Genomic DNA, 13,637 nt, shown 5'->3' on the forward strand with positions numbered 1-13,637 from the left:
AAGAGAGACAGCATGAGCAGGGAGGGGCAGAGAAAGAGGGAGACAGAATCCAAAGACAGGCTCCAGGCTCTGAGCTAGCTGTCAGCACAGAGCCTGACGCGGGGCTCGAACCCACAAACCGCGAGATCATGACCTGGGTCGAGGTCTGATGCTTAACCGACTGAGCCACCCAGGTGCCCTTCATTATTATTTTAAAAATTTTGCCTGCCAAGCATCTCCCTTTAGGGGAAGGTGTGTTGGCCTCTCTTGTCCTCCCCTTTGCCTGTTCTCGGCCATTCCATCCACTGTCGTGCCTTGGAGGGAGACGACTTGACGCACGTGTCTCTGAGAGATAGATCTCTTTATTCTATTGTGCCTTTTCCAAATACACAAATACAAACCACCCAGCTTTGGTCATTATGATATACTTTTTGCTTTACATTTTATTTTATCAGATAACTGATGTTTCTACCTTTTGCTTTCTCCTAGTTTTGTGTAAGTGACCCATCTCTTTCCACCCTTTCCTTCTCAAGCTGTACGTGTCCTTTCCTTCCAGGAATCTCTTGCTGACAACATCCCGTTACAAATGCCAAGGGCCAGGCCCACGTGGGTGTGGACCTGATTAATTCACGGAGGGCCAGGGGCTGACTCCGGAAGGGAGGGCCCCAAGCACAGGCCATGGGACTCATGCCGACAGCCACCAGCACCTCCGTGGGCCCTCCGTTCAGGGGCAGGCAGCACCGGAAAAGGCAGCTCCTTGGGTTGAAACCCATCAGCCCTAGTGGCTTGGAGGCAGGGATGGAGACAGGATACCCCAGAGAGGAGTGTGCAGGTTCTCTGCACACCTGCTCTCATCAGCAACCCCCACCCCAAGGGCTTCCCCTCACCCATGATGCCCGATTGTACATGAGCCCGAGATGACCTCTGGGTGGTAGCCCCAAATGTGTTCATTTCTTCACTGCAGGTGGAGACACTGTGCTTCAAAAGCTCACTGCTGCCAGACTCAAAATTTTACACCCCAATTATTTACACAGTAGCCCAAAGAAGCCAATTCAGAACCTGCCTCCTTTGCATGTGAATCCTCACCGGACAGCTGAGATAGAGCCCCGTCATTAGACCTTCAGTGTTCTCTGACCTAGACCCTGTGAGCCCGCTCCCTCGACTCCCCAGCCCTCCCTCCCTTCTGAGAAGCCACCCCAAGGGGACTTTCCTCCCCTGCACGCCTTTTTCCTGGCACAGCCCCCAAAGCCCTCCACCCCTACCTAGGCCCCCAACACCAGCACACACTGGAACTGGTGGTCAAGGCAGGGCCTGCCGATTTCTGCAGCAAAGGGGCAGGCAGTGACCGTGAAGGCAGAACGCAAGGCGCTGTCCTCCGTCTGTGCCTCTGACCACCTTCTGCCCCAGCCTGACACTTAGGCGTAGTCCCCAGAACGAGCTCAAGGCGACATCTGTCCCCCAGCCGCTCCTCTGACTTTCCGTGGTGGCGGTGCAAACAGGGTTCACTTCTTTGCTTATTCTCCTGCTTTTGCCAATGAAATAATTTTTTTTCTATCATCAGAGTAATGCTCAAGGGTCTTTTTTTTTCAGGCCCACCGTTACGCGTGTGAAAGATGTAGAAGTTGAGTTTTCGGCCCTGAAGATGGTCATTAGGCTGTTCTTTTCTTCTCTGCTCAGTGTGGAGAGAGGAGGAAAAGGCTTATGTTCTGCTGTTGTCACCCCGCGACCACACAGAGCCTAGCTGTTATTTGCAAGCGCCACAGCAGAATGGCAAAGGATTCCCTCTGAGCGTTTCCACCAGTCAGGAAGAACGAGGGTCCGGCCAGGAACCATTAAAATTATAAAACACCCCCTCGTCTGCAGGGAGAGTCATGCCCGCTACGAATGTACAAGCTGCCTGGAATTTTGTGAGACCCTGGGGTGCCCGCGCCTCTCCTGAGATGGGGTCGGAGGTGGTGTACAGGTTTATGGGACCCGATGGTGCAGAACTCTTACCAGCTCCGTATTCAGCGAATTCACGTCGGTAGCTTGAAATTGGCTACCGCGGTAGTATTTATTTCCTTTGCCCAAAATCTGACACATGCTACAAATCAGAGATTCCTCCCCCCTCCCCACCTCTCCAAAAAGCTGACTGTGAATCATTTATAAGCACAGCACCCTCTTTGAGATTCTGAAACAACAGAACAAATCATGTGCGTAGGACCAATAGTCCCATGTCTCAAACGTACGGGCTCTAACTTTTGAGGTGCATCTGCCATGAAGGCCCCGCCCCACTTCCTGCTCTGTGGTTTTCTGGTGTGGGGTGGCGAGAGAGAGATCGGGGAGGAAGGAGCAGGCTGACTTCCTCAGCCACTGGCTCCATGCAGTAAAATGTTGCCAAATTACCTTCTTGGTAGAGGAAGTCATTTCTCTCTTCTTTGCTGTATCTCTTACATATTTTCATCAATTTGTGTAGCTTTGGCACCTGCCATGGACCAATCCCTGTTCTCTGTACCTGGGATGGGGCGGTAGACCAGACGGACAAGGTCCCCGCCTTCCCACAGCTCGTGTCCTGCAGAGAGGAGCCGTCAGGAGACACACACGTAAGTAAGCAGGAAAATGGAAGTCAGCACAACTGCTCTGCTCAAAATAAAACCAAGTGAGATATCAGAGAGAGAGAGAGAGAGAGAAAGAGAGAGAGCAGCTCAGCTCAGGAGGACCACCATGGTGTGGAAAGATGCAAGAGGTTCAGGGTAAGAACCAATAACACCTGTCACTATTCTGTTCAGGAAAATATAATAGGAAAAGCAAAAGCAAAGTTTTTTAATGATAGAAGAATCTCTTACTGAAAACAGGAAACATAAGTACAGAACACTTCGAAGAGCTACTGACAAATCATGGCGATTTTCTGAGCCTGCTAGAAATATCCCTGGGACCACGGAGGGCAAGGATGTGTTTCTAGAAAGGCCACACTGGGACCATGAGCGTGTGTGGCTGAAGTGATTTAACCACTTCCCTGCCAGTGTACCCTCGTTCAGGAACCAGCAAGGCACAGTCCTCTGCTGTTAGTTAGTTTCAGGGGTGAATGAATGACTCAAGTCAGTCCCTTAAAAGGGAAGGCGGGTCTTGTATTCCATGGCTGAGGAAAGAGAAAACTTTGCCTGTCCCTGATTGTTCTTCATTTTGGTTTGGGTTGGTTTTTCAGTAACATTTTTAATTTTTTTAAATACACATTCATGGGGCGCTTGGATGGCTTAGTTCCTTAAGTATCTGACTCTTGATTTCAGCTCCAGTCATGATCTCACAGTTTTTGAGTTCGAGCCCCACATTGGGCTCTGCACTGACAGTGAGGCACCTGCTTGGGATTCTGTGTGTGTCTCTCTCTCCCCCTCGTCTTCTACCTCCCAAAATAAATAAACATTAACAAAATAAAATGAATAAAATACACATTTGTTGTAGAAAATATAGGAAAGTACCAGAAATTAGAAATTACTCGTGGAAGCAACCAACACTCTTTCTTTCATGACATCTACACATGATGCGTTTTTTCAGCTTTATTGATATATAAGTGATGTATAATATTGTGTAAGTTTAAGGTGTACGTGGTATAGTATTTTTTCAAATATTTGAATAAAGTACAAATGTATGTGGGCTCATATAAAATGTTCTGAAACAGTACACATTTACTAATCTCTGGAGAAAGGAGCTGAAGTTTGCATGTTATGATAATGTAACAATATACTACTGGGTTGGTTTTTTAAAAATAATTTCAGAAAAGCAAGAAAGATAGAAGCAAAATTGAACAGGTAAATTATAAGGTAAATGTAATATTTGGAGCGTATTCACAAGGTCATTCCTCAATGTCTATCTTCTAAATGCCTCATCTGCTTGACTTTTTTTTGACTTATTGGACAAATCTATTCTTTTTTAAAATTTATTTATTTATTTTGAGGAAGAGAGAGAGACAGCATGAGCAAGAGAGGAGCTGGGAGAGAGGAGAGAAACAGTACAACTGCTGGAGGGGCAGAGAGAGAGAGGGAGAGAGAATCCCAAGCAGGCTCTGCACTGTCAGCACAGAGCCTGATGGGGGCTTGATCCCACAAACCGTGAGATCATGACCTGAGCCAAGGTCAAGAGTCAGACGCTTAACCAACGGAGCCACCCAGATGCCCGGGACCAAATCTCTCCTTGTTCTCCTTCAAAGCCCACAGTGCAGCTCTTTCCCCCAGGCTCTTGCCCCGTTCTGCCTTAGTTACACTCTCGCTGGTATCTCCTTCGCCAGAATGCCAGTGTCTCAATGAAAGCCTGTTTCATGCCCGACTTATTCGGGGCATCACAGAGCTCACACCCAAGCACAACACCTGCACACAGAGGAAGCGACTTCATTATTTATTGCATTGGGTTTTGAAGTAGTCCTGCATGGAATCCACTAATCATTATTGATTTTCTCCTTTTCATAAATACCCCTTTCGTACCAGGACTATAAGCAATACCATTTTCCAGGGCAAAATGGTATGTGTCTGACTGATGCACTCAGCAGTTTAGAACTCCATGTTGACAAGGCCACGATGCTGGTTACGCACACCCTCCCTCCGTTCCCCGGCCTCACACGGCACCCTGAATTCCAGCCAAAATGCCATTGTGTGCGAAAAGCAAGTATCCGGTGGGAAAGCTGGGGAGATGCGCCTACACGTGTCACCATTGCTCCGAGTAAAGTAAAGCGTTATCTTTACAGACGTGCTCCGCTGGGACTATTTCTGCTCTCGCCTGCTTTTCTCATTTGACTGCAACCCTCACTCATCCTGTGTCTGCCTCAGTGCCCAGTGCTACCTAGTGCATGTGTTCGATAAGTGATCATTGAACTGAATTTACCAAGAAGGTGTAACTACATAATTTACCTTTTGCACTAAATAGAGGCCATGGGGAAAAGCATCCAGGGAACGCATGTTTGGCTGAATTACAGGGGCTTTTAGGAGGCTTTTGAATCTTTACTCTCTTTAGCCTGACGATGGCCTGGCAAATGGTTCCATCACTGAGTCATAAAAAGGAAGGATGAGGCAAACAAAGGGTAAGTTCAAGGACACCTACATAACAAAAGGTTGAAGTGATATTTAAGCTAACTTGGAATCTAAGCCTATAAAAGCTATAGTTATGATCTAAAAACAACATAGATTTCAAAATCCAGCCAATCTTAGCTTATAGTAACGTATTTCCACAGTCAGTGGCCCAAAATACCATAGTGGAGTCAATGCCCCATGTGCAAGTCTTAAACACCATAAACTGCCTATGAGGCTGTTGGATCTGAATTGTGTTGTAATTCACTGTGGGTCTGCTTAACTATTGCCTGAAATTACAAGACTATAAAATTGAGAGGGTCTGTATCAGTAAGATAGAACAGGCAGGCCCAAGGAGGAACAGGGCTATCTTCAAGACCATCTTAATTAAGTAGTATTGAAACATGGATTGCTTCCTTCATGAAACTTCACAAAACCAAATACAAAAGGATGAGTTATGTTTGACTTTACATTGGTTTCAATATAGGACTGTGATAGGATCCTGTAGAGGGAAGATGTTGAAAACTAAACTGACCTCCAGATCCAGATATCCAACAACTCACTTAGTATTCCTTCCAGTCCCCTCCAATTGCCACAGACATCTTAGATCGATATGTACCACCTTTCCTCACAAATCTGGCCTCGTAGGCAGAATAAAGCATTCCCAAAAGATGTCCACAGCTTAATGCAAACCTGTGAATTTTAGCCTACACAGCGACAGGAGCTCTGCAGATGTAATTCTGTTGAGGATCATGAGATGGAGAGATTGTCCTGGGTTATTGGGGTGGGTCAGGCATAGTCACAAGGGTCCTTTTAAGAGGGGAGCAGGGGGGTCAGAGCCAGAGAGGAAGACGGGACAGCAGAAGCAGAAGATAGACTGAGGCAGAGTCACCGGCTAGGGTGTGGCGGTCCTAGAGGCTGCAAGGGGCTGAGACACGTTCTCCTCTCCCACCCCTCAGAACCGCTAACATCCGCAGCTCAGACAACAGCAGATTTGGCGAGCATTTGGAGAAAGAGGATCTCTTGCACTGCTGGTAGGAATTCAAACTGCTGCAGCCGCTCTGGAAAACAGTATGGAGGGTCCTCAAAAAATTAAAAACAGAACTACCCTACAACCCAGCAATTGCACTACTAGGTATTTATCCAAGGGATACAGCTGTGCTGTTTTGAAGGGACACCTGCAACCCAATGTTCATAGCAGCGCTATTGATAATAGCAGAGGTATGGAAAGAGCCCAAATGTCCATATATATATGTGTCCATATATATATATATTTTATATATGTATAAAATGGAATACAACACAATGGAGTATTACTCGGCGATCAAAAAGAATGAAATCTTGCGATTTGCAACTATGTGGATGGAACTGGAGGGTATTAGGCAGAAAAAGACAAATATCATATGACTTCACTCACATGAGGACTTTAAGATACAAAACAGATGAACATAAGGGAAGGGAAGCAAAAATAATATTAAAAACAGGGAGGGGGACAAAACCTAACAGACACTTAAATATGGAGAACAAACAGAGGGTTACTGGACGGGTTGTGGGAGGGGGGTGGGCTAAATAGGTGAGGGGCATTAAGGAATGTATTCCTGAAATCACTGCTGCACTATATGCTAACTAACTTGAGTGGTAAATTAAAAATTAATTAATTAATTAATTAATTAATTAAAAAAGGAACAAGTGCATTCTCCTCTAGAGCCTCCAGAAGGCACCACAGCCCTAGCTTCCTATTTTAGACTTCTGACCTTCAGGACTCCAGGAGAATACATTTGTGCTGCTTTCCGTCACTCAGTGTGTGGTACTTCATTTCGGCGGCCACAGGAAACTAACACATCTGTCATCTCTTTAAATGAATCCGAAGACCTGCAGGTAACAGGTGACATATTCAAGACGGGTAAATGAGGGCAGTTTAATAAAGGAACCGATTTGAAGGTGTGGGCACAGTTGAAGAAAAACAAGGAAGGAAGGCGATGTGTCTGTGCATGGGTGACGTGAGGCAGCCAACACTCCGCGGGACAAGAGGGGCGCCCAGAGAGGGTGGCGCGGAGGGCTTGCAGGCTGGGACAGGGGGTGCCGGTGAATAAACGTCCTTACCGCTCCCTCCTCCAGGCTCCCCCGATCTCTGCTGAGGCTGCCCAAAGACCAAGCCCAGCTGCAAGCCACAGGGTGAGGGAACCCAACTGGTTCATCCTTAGAGATGGGTCTCACTGGGCACAGAATGGAAAGGGTAGTCACCCAGCCTTCTCCTACATCCTGGATCTTGGGGGCTGGGGGGTGGAGCCATTCTCCAGCAAACTGCAGTCACCTTGGCCTCTCCCTCATGCCCCCCCATCTCCGCCCAGATTCAACTCTGGGGCGGCAGAAACGCTCCCGACTTCTCCTGAGTCCCCACTGCACCCCCGTGCAGCCAGCCACCAGCGTGAGTGCCCAGTCGTCATTCTGCTCCTGTGCTTCTGTATATCACTCCTGCATTATCCCTTTAACCTTTATAAAGGTTTTTTTTATTTTTAAAAAGTGATAAAATAATAAAAATAGTATCTTACGGTGAATTCAGTAATTGGCTTATTTTGCCTCAGTTTCTGTTTTATATCCTGCATGAGTTGTATTTAGGAAGCTTATCATAAATGTATGAATGTACGTGCACAGATTCATAGGAACATACCCATACGCGGCAGATCTAGTTACTTTATTTTCACTCTGTACAGAATCTCGCTGTGAATTGTGAGGAGTGGTGTGCACCGAGATGTCCTTGGAGGAGAGCGGTCTGACATCTCAAAGCATTAAAAAAAGAAAAAGAAAAAGAAAAGCCGAGCGTCTCTGTAGTCTATTGCAGCCAGACGCAGGAGGAAGAAGAAAACCGCTAGCCAGCAGGAGACGGAGCCCTCTGGCCACCGCACATCTTCACTTTGCTCTGCGCCCGATGCCTGGGCTTCTAAGATTTTACTTTGTCACTGAAGACGCGTCATCATTCTTCACTTGAGTAAATACACATTTATCCCCACTGTTTGGGAGCTTTATGGGGTGATGAATTTGAGATATGGAAGCATGATACAGCAGTAAATGAACTAGTTATGTTGCCGGAATTCAGAGAACTTTGAACACAGCAAAGGCAAGGAAGCTAATTCTATGAGGAAACTAAGCAGAATTTATCGGCTTCTTGCCTCACTTTCTCAAGAGCACCATAGTTTAAAATGATGTACGCTTCTTTTTCCTGATTATAAAACAATATAGTGCATGGTAGGGATTTGAGAAAATATATAAACACATTAAAGTAAAAAATGCCCTCAAAAAAACCAGTATTATAGAATCCCTTCCAAATTTTTTTTGATAAACACATCTAGTGGGGGAAGGGGGCTCATTCTATCTGTTACACTTTTGTTTCATTCAGGTCTTTCCATACAGCATCATGATGAGTATGTTCCCCTGTCAACAAAAGCATGCATAATTTAAAGTCAATGGGGATATGAGAAACGGCTTCTTAAATTGGGACAGTTTAGTAACCAGTTGGAAAAGAAAGAAGATCCGAACAATTCCTGAGTGAGTTTGACTTTAATTACTCCAAAATAAATTCCAGGCCATTAAAATGTTCAGTATTAAAATTTTAAGTGTAAAAACACCAGGATACAGCTTTGGGGAAGATACGTAATTTTGAAGTGGGGAAGCATTTTCCAAGCAGAAGACCAAGACCCTCATCTTTTAAAAACATTTATTTATTTTGAGAGAGAACATGAGCAGGGGAGGGGAGAGAGAGGGAGAGGGAATCCCAAGCAGACTCAGCACTGTCAGTGTAGAGCCCAACATGAGGCTCGATCTCACACCATGAGATCCTGATCTGAGCTGAAATCAAGAGTTGGACACTTACCCTACTGGGCCACCCAGGCGCCCCAAGACCAAAACCTTTCAATGAAGGATGAAATGTGACCGTAGAAACATTACCTTCTTTGTTAGAAGAAAACATGAACAAAGTTGGAAAAACAGGTCAAAAGAGGATAAAATGTTTGCAACCTATCTGGCAGATAATGGGTAATATGCAAAGATTATTTACAATAAAAATCAGTCGCAAAAGGATGACTCCAAATGTTCAATATTTTCACATCCGTACCTGTAGCACTTTATTTTTATGATTAGCACATATCTTTTAAAAGCTCGGGGCGTCTGAGTGGCTCAGTTGGTTGAGCAACTGCCTTGGGCTCAGGTCATGATCTCGTGGTCCGTGAGTTCAAGTCCCACGTCAGGCTCTGTGCTGATGGCTCAGAGCCTGGAGCCTGAGTCAGATTCTGTGTCTCCCTCTCTCTCTGCCCCTTCCCTGTTCATACTCTGTCTCTCTCTCTCAAAATTAAATAAACAAAATTTAAAAACTTTTTCTTAACAGCTCATAAAATACTCTCAAAATACATAAATAAACTTAAAAAATTTAAAGGGGTGCCTGGTGGCTCAGTCAGTTAAGCATCTGACTCTTGATTTCAGCTCAGGTCATGATCTCACAGTTTGTGGGTTCCAGCCCCGTGTCAGGCTCCTATGCTGATGGTGTGGAGCGTGCTAGGGATTCTCTCTGTCTGTCTGTCTATCTGTGTCTCTCTCCCTCTGTCCCTCATCCTCTGTCTCTGCCCCTCCCTGCTCATGCACTCTGTTTCCCCCCAAAATAAATAAACTTAAAAAAGTTAAAAATAAATCATAAACGCTATTAAAATGGCAAAATAATCATACTTTAAAGTATTCTTTATAATAATCTATTGTGAGGCTGAGACATGTTTAGTAAGCCATTACCTTATCTGGAACATTTGTGTTTTTCCAAAGATTTGGCTGTTATACGTAATGCTACCATAAATATTTTACTGCAAAATAGGTCTACTCGAGCTTCATTAGGCTGGATTCCGTCAGCAGAACCAGTGGACCAGACAGCATGAACGTTTTCTGAGTCTCCTGTTTCCTCTTGCGTACAAAATGTGAACTTCGTGAAACACAACAGAAGAGAACAGAACAGCAAGAAGACTGAAATCTGGAAAACGTCCTTCCTCTCATTGGCGATTTGTTGGTTGATAGTCTTACTTTGCAAAGCCACATAGTTTACGAAATCTGTGGGCGCTTCTTTGGGAGACGAGATTAGGTTAACTGGCCTCCATCTTCAGGAGGAGATCCAAGCACCCACGTGGGAATCAGGCCACCCTGAGCCCCCATTTCCAGCTCACCACTTCTGGAGAAAGTACGTAACCTCAGGCCATTTATTTAACCTCCCAAGCCTCAGTTTATTGACTGCAAAGAGAGGTTAAAATGCCCCCCAAAGAGTGATGTGAAGTAAATATTTTGGAGTGGGCTGTTAACATGTATGAAGGGCCTGCTGGCCATCTGGCAGATGCTGCTCCTTTGCTGTTATTGGTAATTGAATAACATTGGCCCAGGAAACTGTGGCCAAAGAGGGAGAGTGAAGGGGTTGGGAGCTCTGCAGGACAGAAAAAGGATCAATAAATAGATTATACAACATTACTGTGTGCTTTTCAGAGCAAGCTCCATCCGCTGGTCCCCTCTCTAAAGGCCACGGGAGAGAGCCCCTGCTGGAGAAAGGCTATTGGAGGGGATAAAGAAGGTGGCTTTGAGGCCTGCAGGTGGTCAGCCTCATGCTTGAGCAAGGCCGGAAGTCCCAGTCTTGGGGCGCCTGGGTGGCTCCGTCGGTTAAGTGACCGGCTTCGGCTCAGGTCATGATCTCACGGTTCATGGGTTCAAGCCCTGCATCGGGCTTTGTGCTGACAGCTAGCTCAGACCTGGAGCCTGCTTCAGATTCTGTATCTCCCTCTCTCTCTCTGACCCTCCCTTGCTCACACTGTCACTGTCTCTCAAAAAAAATAAGTAAAAAACATTAAAAAAAAAAAGTTAAAAAAAAAAAAAAGAAGAAGTCCCAGTCTCTAACTCAGCGGTTTTCAGCTGTGGCGATTTTACCCCCCAGATGGCAATGTTGGTGGCCACCAATGCCTGGTGGTGAGGATACTGATCCTGGCGTCTGGAGGGGAGGCCAGGGTACCGTCATTCACCCCACCCCCGCACAGGGCAGCCCTCAACCAACTTGCCCAATTGCCAGTAGCATCAAGGCTGAGAAGCTTTGCTCTAAACTGGTGTATCCTAACATTTAATTCTATCTCTATCTACCAGCATCTCTTTAACCTCCAGATTTAGACACCCGTACTAACAACTTTACCATTTTGATTACATGTCAAGATTGACCGCATTTTTCCCAGTTGGTTAGGACACTTCAGGTCTTCACTGAAGCTGATTTTTTTTTTATTTATAGGTTAAAGAAAAACCAAGTGAAAAAAAATTTTACATGTTGCTTTGGTTAAAAAAAGGAATCTGCTTGCAGATACAATCAGTACATAAATACTGCTAATCAAAAAACCACAGAATTTGGACAAAGTCATCCCTAGATGAAAAGGCTATGTCTTGAAAGTTTCTGTTACTTAACAGAAAGGAAAAAACTGTCAATAAACCGAAAATTTATCCTAAGAATCTACAAAAGGAGTAGGGGAAGCAAAACCCCAAGGGGATAAAAATGAAGACAGAACCAAAAATTCATGGATTATAAAACGACAACAACAATGAAAGCGTTAAATTAATCCAAAAATGAATTATTTGAAAAGGCCATGGTACATACCAGTTTCTCACACTGGGGTGATCCCAAAAGCCTCCAGTGCTTGATAAAATGAAATTTCCAGGTTCTTCTATCTCCCCAAATTTAAAACCAGGATTTTGGAGGAGAGACCCTGAAATCTGTGTTTCAAACACACTTTCCAGGAGATTCTTATAAACAGGCAACTTCAGGAAACCCTGACGGTAGCCAGTAGCTAATCAAAGTGCAGGGGCAGTCATTAGATAGAGAAACTTATGAATGTGAGCCTGACCCACATTTATGGAAAAGATTTAAAAAGTATGAACGAAGGTAATGTCCCTGCTAGTGGAGAATCCTTCCATCCTGGCTCTGTCCTTCATGGGCATTTCCATTCTGCTGACAGATATCCTAAACTCCTGAGTTTGTCCTCTGTGTCACTCACTTATCTCTACGAGTTCTCTCGAGAACTCTGCTCCTCTCGTTTCTCTCTGCAAACGTTTCCTCTGAGAATCTCAGAGCATCTGCTCAGGACTTCTCTGCCTCCACCGACTTCTTTCCTGTTGCTTCAAGAGTTGTGCTTTTTCAGGTGCAAGCCTTCTTCCCTGCCCACACATCATGCTCTGGTCAGACGTGCTCCCCACTGAGAACACAGATGGGAGAATCTCCAAGGCCTATCTTTCTGATCAGCAGCCTGTTCCATCCCCAGGAATTTGGGGTCCCAGTGAGGATGAGGTGGTGCTTCCCTCTGTCCCTAGATGGATCCCCTTTGGAGCCATCACCTCTTTCCAAGGATCCACTTGCTTTTCCCCCACTTGCTCATCATGCAGAGGGGTTCTGACTATACCTGGGGCATCGGGCAGCAGAGAAGTTTCTAGAAGCAATGAGGAAGCCATGCAGTACCCTGGTGGTCTAAGCCCGGATGAGGGATAGCGGAAAACCATGACATGGCTTTTACTTTCATAGGTCAGAGGTCACGTCGTCTATAGGAGCTTCCTGGTTGGCGGAAGACTTTCTTTGCTGAAGATGGCTGGGTTCCTGGTCACGTCTCCAGCGGCGGTGGTGTCTCTTGTTAGCAGCCAGCGGTAACAGTGCCCGTGGTGTCAGGGGGTCTCTCCCTGTGTATGGGGACATTGTTGTGATGCTGTTGTAATGATGGCCGCCAGCGGTTGTCTCTCTGTCAGCTCCAGGACACCCCCCAGGAGGGAGGGTGGCTCCCCATCCCTGCCCAAGTGCCTGTCTGCCTCTCATCTCTGCAGCACGGCCATCAGGTGTAGAAGGGGTCCTGAGGCGGCTCTTCCCAGGACGGGTGGGACACACAGGTGCTTCATCTGATTTCCTGCTGCATGACATTCTGCAGAGAGCTCATGAAGTTTCCGGCATGCTTCCGAAACACGCCATTCCTGGTTTCCAGCGCAAATGTATTTTCTTCGCTTTTGGATTACTTTCTTGATTGAAAATTGGGAATGTGGTTGGGGAGGATGCACATTTTCCTTTCACCGTTTTAACTGAAAATCTCGTAGTGTTCACCTAAAAGGGAGACTTCTTCTTTCTTGATAAACATAGAACAAAACAACAAAAGGGAGGCAGGGTCCCAACGGCTTCCTAAGGTGAGGGGCAGCAGATATCAAGGAAGCCTGTTCTGAAAGGCCCTGAGCCTCCACCCAGGGAAGCAGTGTCTAGAGCTGTTGGGAGCCCAGGACCAACACAGCGCTGACCCCAGGGACATCAGGCCCCTTGTCACCCTCTCCCAGCCACCTTCCCACCTTTTTCACAGCAATAGGAAGACCATCTTTTCACAGTTAGCTTCTAGAATCCAGATGACAGCTTCGGACCACTGTTTCATTTCAGAAGGTTGAGATCCGATTTTCACAGGAAACTCATTCCAGAGTCTCTCCCTTTCAATTCAGATCCAATTATTGGAAACAAAGATGCACATGGCACCTCCTAAAAAAAAAAGCCTGAAAATAGTTCAAACTAAGGAGCAGGAGAAAATGAAGCCTCAGCCATTTGTCAAAAGC

The 13,637-nt window shown here is 45.9% G+C and overlaps 1 long non-coding RNA gene across 6 annotated transcripts; it reads left to right on the plus strand.

The window, feature by feature from the left end:
- Window positions 1-6,108: 6,108 nt before the first annotated feature.
- Window positions 6,109-13,578, plus strand: LOC115287300. Of its 6 annotated transcripts, XR_003906391.1 has the most exons (5): window positions 6,674-8,001; window positions 8,410-8,558; window positions 9,868-10,224; window positions 12,583-12,701; window positions 12,876-13,578. It is a non-coding gene; the product is annotated as an uncharacterized LOC115287300 (long non-coding RNA). The 6 variants fall into 6 exon arrangements; XR_003906389.1 differs by lacking the exons at window positions 12,583-12,701; window positions 12,876-13,578 and adding an exon at window positions 6,109-6,147 and having other exon boundaries at window positions 6,758-8,001; window positions 9,868-10,729; XR_003906390.1 differs by having other exon boundaries at window positions 12,583-13,578.
- The last annotated feature ends 59 nt before the right edge of the window (window positions 13,579-13,637 follow it).

This window comes from Suricata suricatta, chromosome 3 (genome assembly GCF_006229205.1).
Source record: "Suricata suricatta isolate VVHF042 chromosome 3, meerkat_22Aug2017_6uvM2_HiC, whole genome shotgun sequence".
NCBI classification, from domain to species: Eukaryota; Metazoa; Chordata; class Mammalia; order Carnivora; family Herpestidae; genus Suricata; species Suricata suricatta.